This window comes from Ochotona princeps, chromosome 2 (assembly GCF_030435755.1).
Source record: "Ochotona princeps isolate mOchPri1 chromosome 2, mOchPri1.hap1, whole genome shotgun sequence".
NCBI lineage: Eukaryota > Metazoa > Chordata > Mammalia > Lagomorpha > Ochotonidae > Ochotona > Ochotona princeps.
The window spans coordinates 133843162-133856296 of NC_080833.1; positions in this window are offsets into that span (position 1 = coordinate 133843162).

Here is a 13135-nt window from a genome sequence, read left to right on the forward strand (position 1 = left end):
GCTGATGGTATCTTAATTTTGTGGGACAGGTGGAGATGTTTTGGCACTGGAAGAGCTGTGCTGCTGCTTCGGGCACTTGCCATTCACCACCACACTACCTTCCCTAAGTGTCATAGCCACTTTCAGACATATGTGCTGCCAGAGCACTTGGTTTCCATGGCAGCGGGAAATGGCTTCTGCTCTGAACTTGTCTTTGGCTGTGGAGTGTTGAGCGCCTTGAGTGAGGAGCTCCATGTTAGTTTAGTGTGGGTGCTCAAGCTGCTTGATTCCATCCCACTGGGCTCAATGTGCATGGGACCGGAATTGAGCAAACAGGGTTTCCTAGATAGCTGCTAGGACAGCTGATGGTATGTGAAGTGCATGAGGCAGGTGGAGTTGTTTTGGCAGTGGAAGAGCTGTGCTGCTGCTTCGGGCAGTTGCCATTCACCACCACACTACCTTCCCTAGGTGTCATAGCCACTTTCAGACATATGTGCTGCCAGAGCACTTGGTTTCCATGGCAGCGGGAAATTCCTGGGGCTCTGAACTTGTGTTTGGATGTGGATTTTTGAGTGCCATGAGTGAGGAACTGCATGTTAGTTTTGTGTGGGTGCTCAAGCTTCTTGATTCCATCCCACTGGGTTAATTTCCATTGGACCGGAAGTGAGCAAACAGGGTTTCCTAGATAGCTGCCAGGACAGCTGATGGTATGTGACGTTCATGAGGCAGGTGGAGTTGTTTTGGCACTGGAAGAGCTGTGCTGCTGCTTCGGGCAGTTGCCATTCACCACCACACTACCTTCCCTAGGTGTCATAGCCACTTTCAGATATATGTGCTGCCACAGCACTTGATTTCCATGGCAGCGGGAACTTGCTTGGGCCCTGAACTTGTCTTTGGCTGTGGAGTTTTGAGCGCCTTGAGTGAGGAGCTCCATGTTAGATTTGTGTGGGTGCTCAAGCTGCTTGATTCCATCCCACTGGGCTCAATGGGCATGGGACCGGAAGTGAGCAAACAGGGTTTCCTAGATAGCTGCCAGGACAGCTGATGGTAACTGAATTTTGTGAGGCGTGTGGAGATGTTTTGGCACTGGAAGAGCTGTGCTGCTGCTTCGGGCAGTTGCCATTCACCACCACACTCCCTTCCCTAGGTGTCATAGCCACTTTCAGACATATGTGCTGCCAGAGCACTTGGTTTCCATGGCAGCGGGAAATGGCTTGGGCTTTGAACTTGTCTTTGGCTGTGGAGTTTTGAGTGCCTTGAGTGAGGAGCTCCATGTTAGTTTTGTGTGGGTGCTCAAGCTGCTTGATTCCATCCCACTGGGCTCAATGGGCATGGGACCGGAAGTGAGCAAACAGGGTTTCCTAGATATCTACCAGGACAGCTGATGGTATGTGAAGTGCATGAGGCAGGTGGAGTTGTTTTGGCACTGGAAGAGCTGTGGTGCTGCTTCGGGCAGTTGCCATTCACCACCACACTACCTTCCCTAGGTGTCATAGCCACTTTCAGACATATGTGCTGCCAGAGCCCTTGGTTTCCATGGCAGCGGGAATTGGCTTGGGCTCTGAACTTGTCTTTGGCTGTGGAGTTTTGAGTGCGTTCAGTGAGGAGCTCCATGTTAGTTTTGTGTGGGTGCTCAAGCTGCATGAATCCATCCCACTGGGCTCAATGGGCATGGGACCGGAAGTGAGCAAACAGGGTTTCCTAGATAGCTGCCAGGACAGCTGATGGTATGTGAAGTGCATGAGGCAGGTGGAGTTGTTTTGGCACTGGAAGAGCTGTGCTGCTGCTTCGGGCAGTTGCCATTCACCACCACACTACCTTCCCTAGGTGTCATAGCCACTTTCAGACATATGTGCTGCCAGAGCACTTGGTTTCCATGGCAGCGGGAAATGGCTTGGGCTCTGAACTTGTCCTTGGCTGTGGAGTTTTGAGTGCCTTGAGTGAGGAGCTCCATGTTAGTTTTGTGTGGGTGCTCAAGCTGCTTGATTCCATCCCACTGGTCTTATTTCCATTGGACCGGAAGTGAGCAAACAGGGTTTCCTAGATAGCTGTCAGGACAGCTGATGGTATCTTAATTTTGTGAGGCAGGTTGAGATGTTTTGGCACTGGAAGAGCTGTGCTGCTGCATCAGGCATTTGCCATTCACCACCACACTACCTTCCCAGCTGTCATATCCCCTTTAGACATATGTGCTGCCAGAGCACTTGGTTTCCATGGCAGCGGGAAATGGTTTGGGCACTGAACTTGTCTTTGGCTGTGGAGTTTTGAGTGCCATGAGTGAGGAGCTCCATGTTAGTTTTGTGTGTGTGCTCAAGCTTCTTGATTCCATCCCACTGGGCTCAATGGGCATGGGACTGGAAGCGAGCAAACAGTATTTCCTAGATAGCTGCCAGGACAGCTGATGGTATGTGAAGTGCATGAGGCAGGTGGAGTTGTTTTGGCACTGGAAGAGCTGTGCTGCTGCTTCGGGCAGTTGCCATTCACCACCACACTACCTTCCCTAGGTGTCATAGCCACTTGCAGACATATGTGCTGCCAGAGCACTTGGTTTCCATGGCAGCGGGAAAAGGCTTGGGCTCTGAACTTGTGTTTGGCTGTGGAGTTTTGAGCGCCTTGAGTGAGGAGCTGCATGTTAGTTTTGTGTGGATGCTCAAGCTGCTTGATTTAATTCCACTGGGCTCAATGGGCATGGGACCGGAAGTGACCAAAAAGGGTTTCCTAGATAGCTGCCAGGACAGCTGATGGTGTCTGAATTTTGTGAGGCAGGTGGAGATGTTTTGGCACTGGAAGAGCTGTGCTGCTGCTTCGGGCAGTTGCCATTCACCACCACACTACCTTCCCTAGGTGTCATAGTAACTTTCAGACATATGTGCTGCCAGAGCACTTGGTTTCCATGGCAGTGGGAAATGGCTTGAGATCTGAACTTGTCTTTGGCTGTGGAGTTTTGAGCACCTTGAGTGAGGAGCTGCATGTTAGTTTTGTGTGGATGCTCAAGCTGCTTGATTCCATCCCACTGGGCTCAATGGGCATGGGACCGGAAGTGAGCAAACAGGGTTTCCTAGATAGCTGCCAGGACAGCTGATGGTATGTGAAGTGCATGAGGCAGGTGGAGTTGTTTTGGCACTGGAAGAGCTGTGCTGCTGCTTCGGGCAGTTGCCATTCACCACCACACTACCTTCCCTAGGTGTCATAGCCACTTTCAGACATATGTGCTGCCAGAGCACTTGGTTTCCACGGCAGCGGGAAACGGCTTGGGTTCTGAGCTTGTCTTTGGCTGTGGAGTTTTGAGCACCTTGAGTGAGGAGCTGCATGTTAGTTTTTTGTGGATGCTCAAGCTGCTTGATTCCATCCCACTGGGCTTAATGGGCATGGGACCGGAAGTGAGCAAACAGGGTTTCCTAGATAGCTGCCAGGACAGCTGATGGTATGTGAAGTTCATGAGGCAGGTGGAGTTGTTTTGGCACTGGAAGAGCTGTGCTGCTGCTTCGGGCAGTTGCCATTCACCACCACACTACCTTCCCTAGGTGTCATAGCCACTTTCAGACATATGTGCTGCCAGAGCACTTGGTTTCCATGGCAGCGGGAAACGGCTTGGGTTCTGAACTTGTCTTTGGCTGTGGAGTTTTGAGCTCCTTGAGTGAGGAGCTGCATGTTAGTTTTTTGTGGATGCTCAAGCTGCTTGATTCCATCCCACTGGGCTCAATGGGCATGGGACCGGAAGTGACCAGAGTTTCCTAGATAGCAGCCAGGACAGCTGATGGTATGTGAAGTGCATGAGGCAGGTGAAGTTGTTTTGGCACTGGAAGAGCTGTGCTGCTGCTTCGGGCAGTTGCCATTCACCACCACACTACCTTCCCTAGGTGTCATAGCCACTTTCAGACATATGTGCTGCCAGAGCACTTGCTTTCCATGGCAGCGGGAAATGGCTTGGGCTCTGAACTTGTCTTTGGCTGTGGAGTTTTGAGCGTCTTGAGTGAGGAGCTGCATGTTAGTTTTGTGTGGATGCTCAAGCTGCTTGATTCCATCCCACTGGGCTCAATGGGCATTGGACCGGAAGTGAGCAAACAGGGTTTCCTAGATAGCTGCCAGGACAGCTGATGGTATGTGAAGTTTATGAGGCAGGTGGAGTTGTTTTGGCAGTGGAAGAGCTGTGCTGCTGCTTCGGGCAGTTGCCATTCACCACCACACTACCTTCCCTAGGTGTCATAGCCACTTTCAGACATATGTGCTGCCAGAGCACTTGGTTTCCATGGCAGCGGGAAATGGCTTGGGCACTGAACTTGTGTTTGGCTGTGGAGTTTTGAGCGCCTTGAGTGAGGAGCTCCATGTTAGTTTTGTGTGGGTGCTCAAGCTGCTTGATTCCATCGCACTGGGCTCGCTGGGCATGGGACCGGAAGTGAGCAAACAAGGTTTCCTAGATAGCTGTCAGGACAGCTGATAGTATCTGAATTTGTGAGGCAGGTGGAGATGTTTTCGCACTGGAAGAGCTGTGCTGCTGCTTCGGGCAGTTGCCATTCACCACCACACTACCTTCCCTAGGTGTCATAGTCACTTTCAGACATATGTGCTGCCAGAGCACTTGGTTTCCATGTCAGCGGGAAATGGCTTGAGCTCTGAACTTGTCTTTGGCTGTGGAGTTTTGAGCGCCTTGAGCGAGGAGCTCCATGTTAGTTTTGTGTGGATGCTCAAGCTGCTTGATTCCATCCCACTGGGCTCAATGGGCATTGGACCGGAAGTGAGCAAACAGTGTTTCATAGATAGCTGCCAGGAAAGCTGATGGTATCTGAATTCTGTGAGGCAGGTGGAGTTGTTTTGGCACTGGAAGAGCTGTGCTGCTACTTCGGGCAGTTGCCATTCACCACCACACTACCTTCCCTAGGTGTGAAAGCCACTTTCAGACATATGTGCTGCCAGAGCACTTGGTTTCCATGGCAGCGGGAAATGGCTTGGGCGCTGAACTTGTCTTTGGCTGTGGAGTTTTGAGCGCCTTGAGTGAGGAGCTCCATGTTAGTTTTTTATGTTTGCTCAAGCTGCTTGATTCCATCCCACTGGGCTCAATGGGCATGGGACCGGAAGTGAGCAAACAGGGTTTCCTACATAGCTGACAGGACAGCTGAGAGTATGTGAAGTTCATGAGGCAAGTGGAGTTGTTTTGGCACTGGAAGAGCTGTGCTGCTTCGGGCAGTTGCCATTCACCACCACACTACCTTCCCTAGGTGTCATAGCCACTTTCAGACATATGTGCTGCCAGAGCACTTGGTTTCCATGACAGCGGGAAATGCCTTGCGTACTGAACTTGTCTTTGGCTGTGGAGTTTTGAGCGCCTTGAGTGATGAGGTGCATGTTAGTTTTGTGTGGGTGCTCAAGCTGCTTGATTCCATCCCACTGGGCTCAATGGGCATTGGACTGGATGTGAGCAAACAGGGTTTCCTAGATAGCTGGCAGGACAGCTGATGGTATGTGAAGTGCATGAAGCAGGTGGAGTTGTTTTGGCACTGGAAGAGCTGTGCTGCTGCTTCGGGCAGTTGCCATTCACCACCAAACTACTTTATCTAGGTGTGAAAGCCTCTTTCAGACATATGTGCTGCCAGAGCACTTGGTTTATATGGCAGCGGGAAATGGCTTGGGCTCTGAACTTGTCTTTGGCTGTGGAGTTTTTAGTGCCATGAGTGAGGAGCTCCATGTTATTTTTGTGTGGGTGCTCAAGCTGCTTGATTCCATCCCACTGGGCTCAATGGTCATGGGACCGGAAGTGAGCCAATATGGTTTCCTAGATAGCTGCCAGGACAGCTGATGGTATCTGAATTTTGTGAGGCAGGTGGAGATGTTTTGGCACTGGAAGAGCTGTGCTGCTGCTTCGGGTAGTTGCCATTCACCACCATACTCCGTGCCCTAGGTGTCATAGCCACTTTCAGACATATGTGCTGCCAGAACACTTGGTTTCCATGGCAGCGGGAAATGGCTTGGGCTCTGGACTTGTCTTTGGCTGTGGAGTTTTGAACGCCTTGAGTGAGAGGATCGGTGTTAGTTTTGTGTGGGTGCTCAAGCTGCTTGATTCCATCCCACTGGGCTCAATGGGCATTGAACCGGAAGTGAGCAAACAGGGTTTCCTAGATAGCTGGCAGGACAGCTGATGGTATGTGAAGTGCATGAATCAGGTGGAGTTGTTTGGCACTGGAAGAGCTGTGCTGCTGCTTCGGGCAGTTGCCATTCACCACCACACTCCCTTCCCTAGGTGTCATAGCCACTTTCAGACATATGTGCTGCCAGAGCACTTGGTTTCCATGGCAGCGGGAAATGGCTTGGGCGCTGAACTTGTCTTTGGCTGCGGAGGTTTGAACGCCTTGAGAGAGGAGCTGCATGTTAGTTTTGTGTGGGTGCTCAAGCTGCTTGATTCCATCCCCCTGGGCTCAATGGGCATTGGACCGGAAGTGAGCAAACAGGGTTTCCTAGATAGCTACCAGGACAGCTGATGGTATGTGAAGTGCATGAGGCAAGTGGAGTTGTTTTGGCACTGGAAGAGCTGTGCTGCTTCGGGCAGTTGCCATTCACCACCACACTACCTTCCCTAGGTGTCATAGCCACTTTCAGACATATGTGCTGCCAGAGCACTTGGTTTCCATGACAGCGGGAAATGCCTTGCGTACTGAACTTGTCTTTGGCTGTGGAGTTTTGAGCGCCTTGAGTGATGAGGTGCATGTTAGTTTTGTGTGGGTGCTCAAGCTGCTTGATTCCATCCCACTGGGCTCAATGGGCATTGGACTAGATGTGAGCAAACAGGTTTTCCTAGATAGCTGCCAGGACAGCTGATGGTATGTGAAGTGCATGAGGCAGGTGGAGTTGTTTTGGCAGTGGAAGAGCTGTGCTGCTGCTTCGGGCAGTTGCCATTCACCACCAAACTACTTTATCTAGGTGTGAAAGCCTCTTTCAGACATATGTGCTGCCAGAGCACTTGGTTTATATGGCAGCGGGAAATGGCTTGGGCTCTGAACTTGTCTTTGGCTGTGGAGTTTTTAGTGCCATGAGTGAGGAGCTCCATGTTATTTTTGTGTGGGTGCTCAAGCTGCTTGATTCCATCCCACTGGGCTCAATGGTCATGGGACCGGAAGTGAGCCAATATGGTTTCCTAGATAGCTGCCAGGACAGCTGATGGTATCTGAATTTTGTGAGGCAGGTGGAGATGTTTTGGCACTGGAAGAGCTGTGCTGCTGCTTCGGGTAGTTGCCATTCACCACCACACTCCGTGCCCTAGGTGTCATAGCCACTTTCAGACATATGTGCTGCCAGAACACTTGGTTTCCATGGCAGCGGGAAATGGCTTGGGCTCTGGACTTGTCTTTGGCTGTGGAGTTTTGAACGCCTTGAGTGAGAGGATCGGTGTTAGTTTTGTGTGGGTGCTCAAGCTGCTTGATTCCATCCCACTGGGCTCAATGGGCATTGAACCGGAAGTGAGCAAACAGGGTTTCCTAGATAGCTGGCAGGACAGCTGATGGTATGTGAAGTGCATAAATCAGGTGGAGTTGTTTGGCACTGGAAGAGCTGTGCTGCTGCTTCGGGCAGTTGCCATTCACCACCACACTCCCTTCCCTAGGTGTCATAGCCACTTTCAGACATATGTGCTGCCAGAGCACTTGCTTTCCATGGCAGCGGGAAATGGCTTGGGCTCTGAACTTGTCTTTGGCTGCGGAGGTTTGAACGCCTTGAGAGAGGAGCTCCATGTTAGTTTTGTGTGGGTGCTCAAGCTGCTTGATTCCATCCCACTGGGCTCAATGGGCATTGGACCGGAAGTGAGCAAACAGGGTTTCCTAGATAGCTACCAGGACAGCTGATGGTATGTGAAGTGCATGAGGCAGGTGGAGTTGTTTGGCACTGGAAGAGCTGGGCTGCTGCTTCGGGCAGTTGCCATTCACCACCACACTACCTTCCCTAGGTGTCATAGCCACTTTCAGACATATGTGCTGCCAGAGCACTTGCTTTCCATGGCAGCGGGAAATGGCTTGGGCGCTGAACTTGTGTTTGGCTGTGGAGTTTTGAGCGCCTTTACTTAGGAGCTGCATGTTAGTTTTTTGTGGGTGCTCAAGCTGCTTGATTCCATCCCACTGGGCTCAATGGGCATGGGACCGGAAGTACCCAAACAGGGTTTCCTAGATAACAGCCAGGACAGCTGATGGTATGTGAAGTGCATGAGGCAGGTGGACATGTTTTGGCACTGGAAGAGCTGTGCTGCTGCTTCGGGCAGTTGCCATTCACCACCACACTACCTTCCCTAGGTGTCATAGCCACTTTCAGATATATGTTCTGCCAGAGCACTTAGTTTCCATGGCAGCGGGAAATGGCTTGGGTACTGAACTTGTCTTTGGCTGTGCAATTTTGAGCGCCATGAGTTAGGAGCTCCATGTTAGTTTTGTGTGGATGCTCAAGCTGCTTGATTCCTTTCCACTGGGCTCAATGGGCATTGGACCGGAAGTGAACAAGCAGGGTTTCCTAGATAGCTGCCAGGACAGCTGAAGTGCATGAGGCAGGTGGAGTTGTTTTGGCACTGGAAGAGCTGTGCTGCTGCTTCGGGCAGTTGCCATTCACCACCACACTACCTTCCCTAGGTGTCATAGCCACTTTCAGACATATGTGTTGCCAGAGCACTTGGTTTCCATGGCAGCGGGACATGGCTTGGGCGCTGAACTTGTCTTTGGCTGTGGAGTTTTCAGCGCCTTGAGTGAGGAGCTCCATGTTAGTTTTGTGTGGGTGCTCAAGCTGCTTGATTCCATCCCACTGGGCTCAATGGGCATGGGACCGGAAGTGACCAAACAGGGTTTCCTAGATAGCTGCCAGGACAGCTGATGGTATGTGAAGTGCATGAGGCAGGTGGAGTTGTTTTGGCACTGGAAGAGCTGTGCTGCTGCTTCGGGCAGTTGCCATTCACCACCACACTACCTTCCCTAGGTGTCAAAGCTAATTTCAGACATATGTGCTGCCAGAGCACTTGCTTTCCATGGCAGCGGGAACTGGCTTGGGCGCTGAACTTGTCTTTGGCTGTGGAGTTTTGAGCACCTTGAGTGAGGAGCTCCATGTTAGTTTTGTGTGGGTGCTCAAGCTGCTTGATTCCATCCCACTGGGCTCAATGGGCATTGGACCGGATGTGACCAAACAGGGTTTCCTAGATAGCTGCCAGGACAGCTGATGGTATGTGAAGTGCATGAGGCAGGTGGAGTTGTTTTGGCAGTGGAAGAGCTGTGTTCTGCTTCGGGCAGTTGCCATTCACAACCACACTACCTTTCCTAGGTGTCAAAGCTACTTTCAGACATATGTGCTGCCAGAGCACTTGGTTTCCATGGCAGTGGGAAATGGCTTGGGCTCTGAACTTGTGTTTGGCTGTGGAGTTTTGAGCGCCTTGAGTGAGGAGCTGCATGTTAGTTTTGTGTGGGTGCTCAAGCTGCTTGATTCCATCCCACTGGGCTCAATGGGCATTGGACCGGAAGTGAGCAAACAGGGTTTCCTAGATAGCTGCCAGGACAGCTGATGGTATGTGAAGTGCATGAGGCAGGTGTAGTTGTTTTGGCACTGGAAGAGCTGTGCTGCTGCTTCGGGCAGTTGCCATTCACCACCACACTACCTTCCCTAGGTGTCATAGCCACTTTCAGACATATGTGCTGCCAGAGCCCTTGGTTTCCATGGCAGCGGGAAATGGCTTGTTTACTGACCTTGTCTTTGTGTAGTTTTGAGCGCCTTGAGTGAGGAGCTCCATTTTAGTTTTGTGTGGGTGCTCAAGCTGCTTGATTCCATCCCACTTGGCTCAATGGGCATTGGACAGCAAGTGTCCAAACAGGGTTTCCGAGATAGCTTCCAGGACAGCTGATGGTATCTGAATTTTGTGAGGCAGGTGGAGATGTTTTGGCACTGGAAGAGCTGTGCTGCTGCTTCGGGCAGTTGCCATTCACCACCACACTACCTTCCCTAGGTGTCATAGCCACTTTCAGACATATGTGGTGCCAGAGCACTTGGTTTCCATGGCAGCGGGAAATGGCTTGAGCACTGAACTTGTCTTTGGCTGTGGAGTTTTGAGCGCCTTGAGTGAGGATCTGCATGTTAGATTTGTGTGGGTGCTCAAGCTTCTTGATTCCATCCCACTGGTCTAATTTCCATTGGACCGGAAGTGAGCAAACAGGGTTTCCTAGATAGCTGCCAGGACAGCTGATGGTATGTGACGTTCATGAGGCAGGTGGAGTTGTTTTGGCACTGGAAGAGCTGTGCTGCTACTTCGGGCAGTTGCCATTCACCACCACACTACCTTCCCTAGGTGTGAAAGCCACTTTCAGACATATGTGCTGCCAGAGCACTTGGTTTCCATGGCAGCGGGAAATGGCTTGGGCGCTGAACTTGTCTTTGGCTGTGGAGTTTTGAGCGCCTTGAGTGAGGAGCTCCATGTTAGTTTTTTATGTTTGCTCAAGCTGCTTGATTCCATCCCACTGGGCTCAATGGGCATGGGACCGGAAGTGAGCAAACAGGGTTTCCTACATAGCTGACAGGACAGCTGAGAGTATGTGAAGTTCATGAGGCAAGTGGAGTTGTTTTGGCACTGGAAGAGCTGTGCTGCTTCGGGCAGTTGCCATTCACCACCACACTACCTTCCCTAGGTGTCATAGCCACTTTCAGACATATGTGCTGCCAGAGCACTTGGTTTCCATGACAGCGGGAAATGCCTTGCGTACTGAACTTGTCTTTGGCTGTGGAGTTTTGAGCGCCTTGAGTGATGAGGTGCATGTTAGTTTTGTGTGGGTGCTCAAGCTGCTTGATTCCATCCCACTGGGCTCAATGGGCATTGGACTGGATGTGAGCAAACAGGGTTTCCTAGATAGCTGGCAGGACAGCTGATGGTATGTGAAGTGCATGAAGCAGGTGGAGTTGTTTTGGCACTGGAAGAGCTGTGCTGCTGCTTCGGGCAGTTGCCATTCACCACCAAACTACTTTATCTAGGTGTGAAAGCCTCTTTCAGACATATGTGCTGCCAGAGCACTTGGTTTATATGGCAGCGGGAAATGGCTTGGGCTCTGAACTTGTCTTTGGCTGTGGAGTTTTTAGTGCCATGAGTGAGGAGCTCCATGTTATTTTTGTGTGGGTGCTCAAGCTGCGTGATTCCATCCCACTGGGCTCAATGGTCATGGGACCGGAAGTGAGCCAATATGGTTTCCTAGATAGCTGTCAGGACAGCTGATGGTATCTGAATTTTGTGAGGCAGGTGGAGATGTTTTGGCACTGGAAGAGCTGTGCTGCTGCTTCGGGTAGTTGCCATTCACCACCATACTCCGTGCCCTAGGTGTCATAGCCACTTTCAGACATATGTGCTGCCAGAACACTTGGTTTCCATGGCAGCGGGAAATGGCTTGGGCTCTGGACTTGTCTTTGGCTGTGGAGTTTTGAACGCCTTGAGTGACAGGATCGGTGTTAGTTTTGTGTGGGTGCTCAAGCTGCTTGATTCCATCCCACTGGGCTCAATGGGCATGGAACCGGAAGTGAGCAAACAGGGTTTCCTAGATAGCTGGCAGGACAGCTGATGGTATGTGAAGTGCATGAATCAGGTGGAGTTGTTTGGCACTGGAAGAGCTGTGCTGCTGCTTCGGGCAGTTGCCATTCACCACCACACTCCCTTCCCTAGGTGTCATAGCCACTTTCAGACATATGTGCTGCCAGAGCACTTGGTTTCCATGGCAGCGGGAAATGGCTTGGGCGCTGAACTTGTCTTTGGCTGCGGAGGTTTGAACGCCTTGAGAGAGGAGCTGCATGTTAGTTTTGTGTGGGTGCTCAAGCTGCTTGATTCCATCCCCCTGGGCTCAATGGGCATTGGACCGGAAGTGAGCAAACAGGGTTTCCTAGATAGCTGGCAGGACAGCTGATGGTATGTGAAGTGCATGAGGCAAGTGGAGTTGTTTTGGCACTGGAAGAGCTGTGCTGCTTCGGGCAGTTGCCATTCACCACCACACTACCTTCCCTAGGTGTCATAGCCACTTTCAGACATATGTGCTGCCAGAGCACTTGGTTTCCATGACAGCGGGAAATGCCTTGCGTACTGAACTTGTCTTTGGCTGTGGAGTTTTGAGCGCCTTGAGTGATGAGGTGCATGTTAGTTTTGTGTGGGTGCTCAAGCTGCTTGATTCCATCCCACTGGGCTCAATGGGCATTGGACTAGATGTGAGCAAACAGGTTTTCCTAAATAGCTGCCAGGACAGCTGATGGTATGTGAAGTGCATGAGGCAGGTGGAGTTGTTTTGGCACTGGAAGAGCTGTGCTGCTGCTTCGGGCAGTTGCCATTCACCACCAAACTACTTTATCTAGGTGTGAAAGCCTCTTTCAGACATATGTGCTGCCAGAGCACTTGGTTTATATGGCAGCGGGAAATGGCTTGGGCTCTGAACTTGTCTTTGGCTGTGGAGTTTTTAGTGCCATGAGTGAGGAGCTCCATGTTATTTTTGTGTGGGTGCTCAAGCTGCTTGATTCCATCCCACTGGGCTCAATGGTCATGGGACCGGAAGTGAGCCAATATGGTTTCCTAGATAGCTGCCAGGACAGCTGATGGTATCTGAATTTTGTGAGGCAGGTGGAGATGTTTTGGCACTGGAAGAGCTGTGCTGCTGCTTCGGGTAGTTGCCATTCACCACCACACTCCGTGCCCTAGGTGTCATAGCCACTTTCAGACATATGTGCTGCCAGAACACTTGGTTTCCATGGCAGCGGGAAATGGCTTTGGCTCTGGACTTGTCTTTGGCTGTGGAGTTTTGAACGCCTTGAGTGAGAGGATCGGTGTTAGTTTTGTGTGGGTGCTCAAGCTGCTTGATTCCATCCCCCTGGGCTCAATGGGCATTGAACCGGAAGTGAGCAAACAGGGTTTCCTAGATAGCTGGCAGGACAGCTGATGGTATGTGAAGTGCATAAATCAGGTGGAGTTGTTTGGCACTGGAAGAGCTGTGCTGCTGCTTCGGGCAGTTGCCATTCACCACCACACTCCCTTCCCTAGGTGTCATAGCCACTTTCAGACATATGTGCTGCCAGAGCACTTGCTTTCCATGGCAGCGGGAAATGGCTTGGGCTCTGAACTTGTCTTTGGCTGCGGAGGTTTGAACGCCTTGAGAGAGGAGCTGCATGTTAGTTTTGTGTGGGTGCTCAA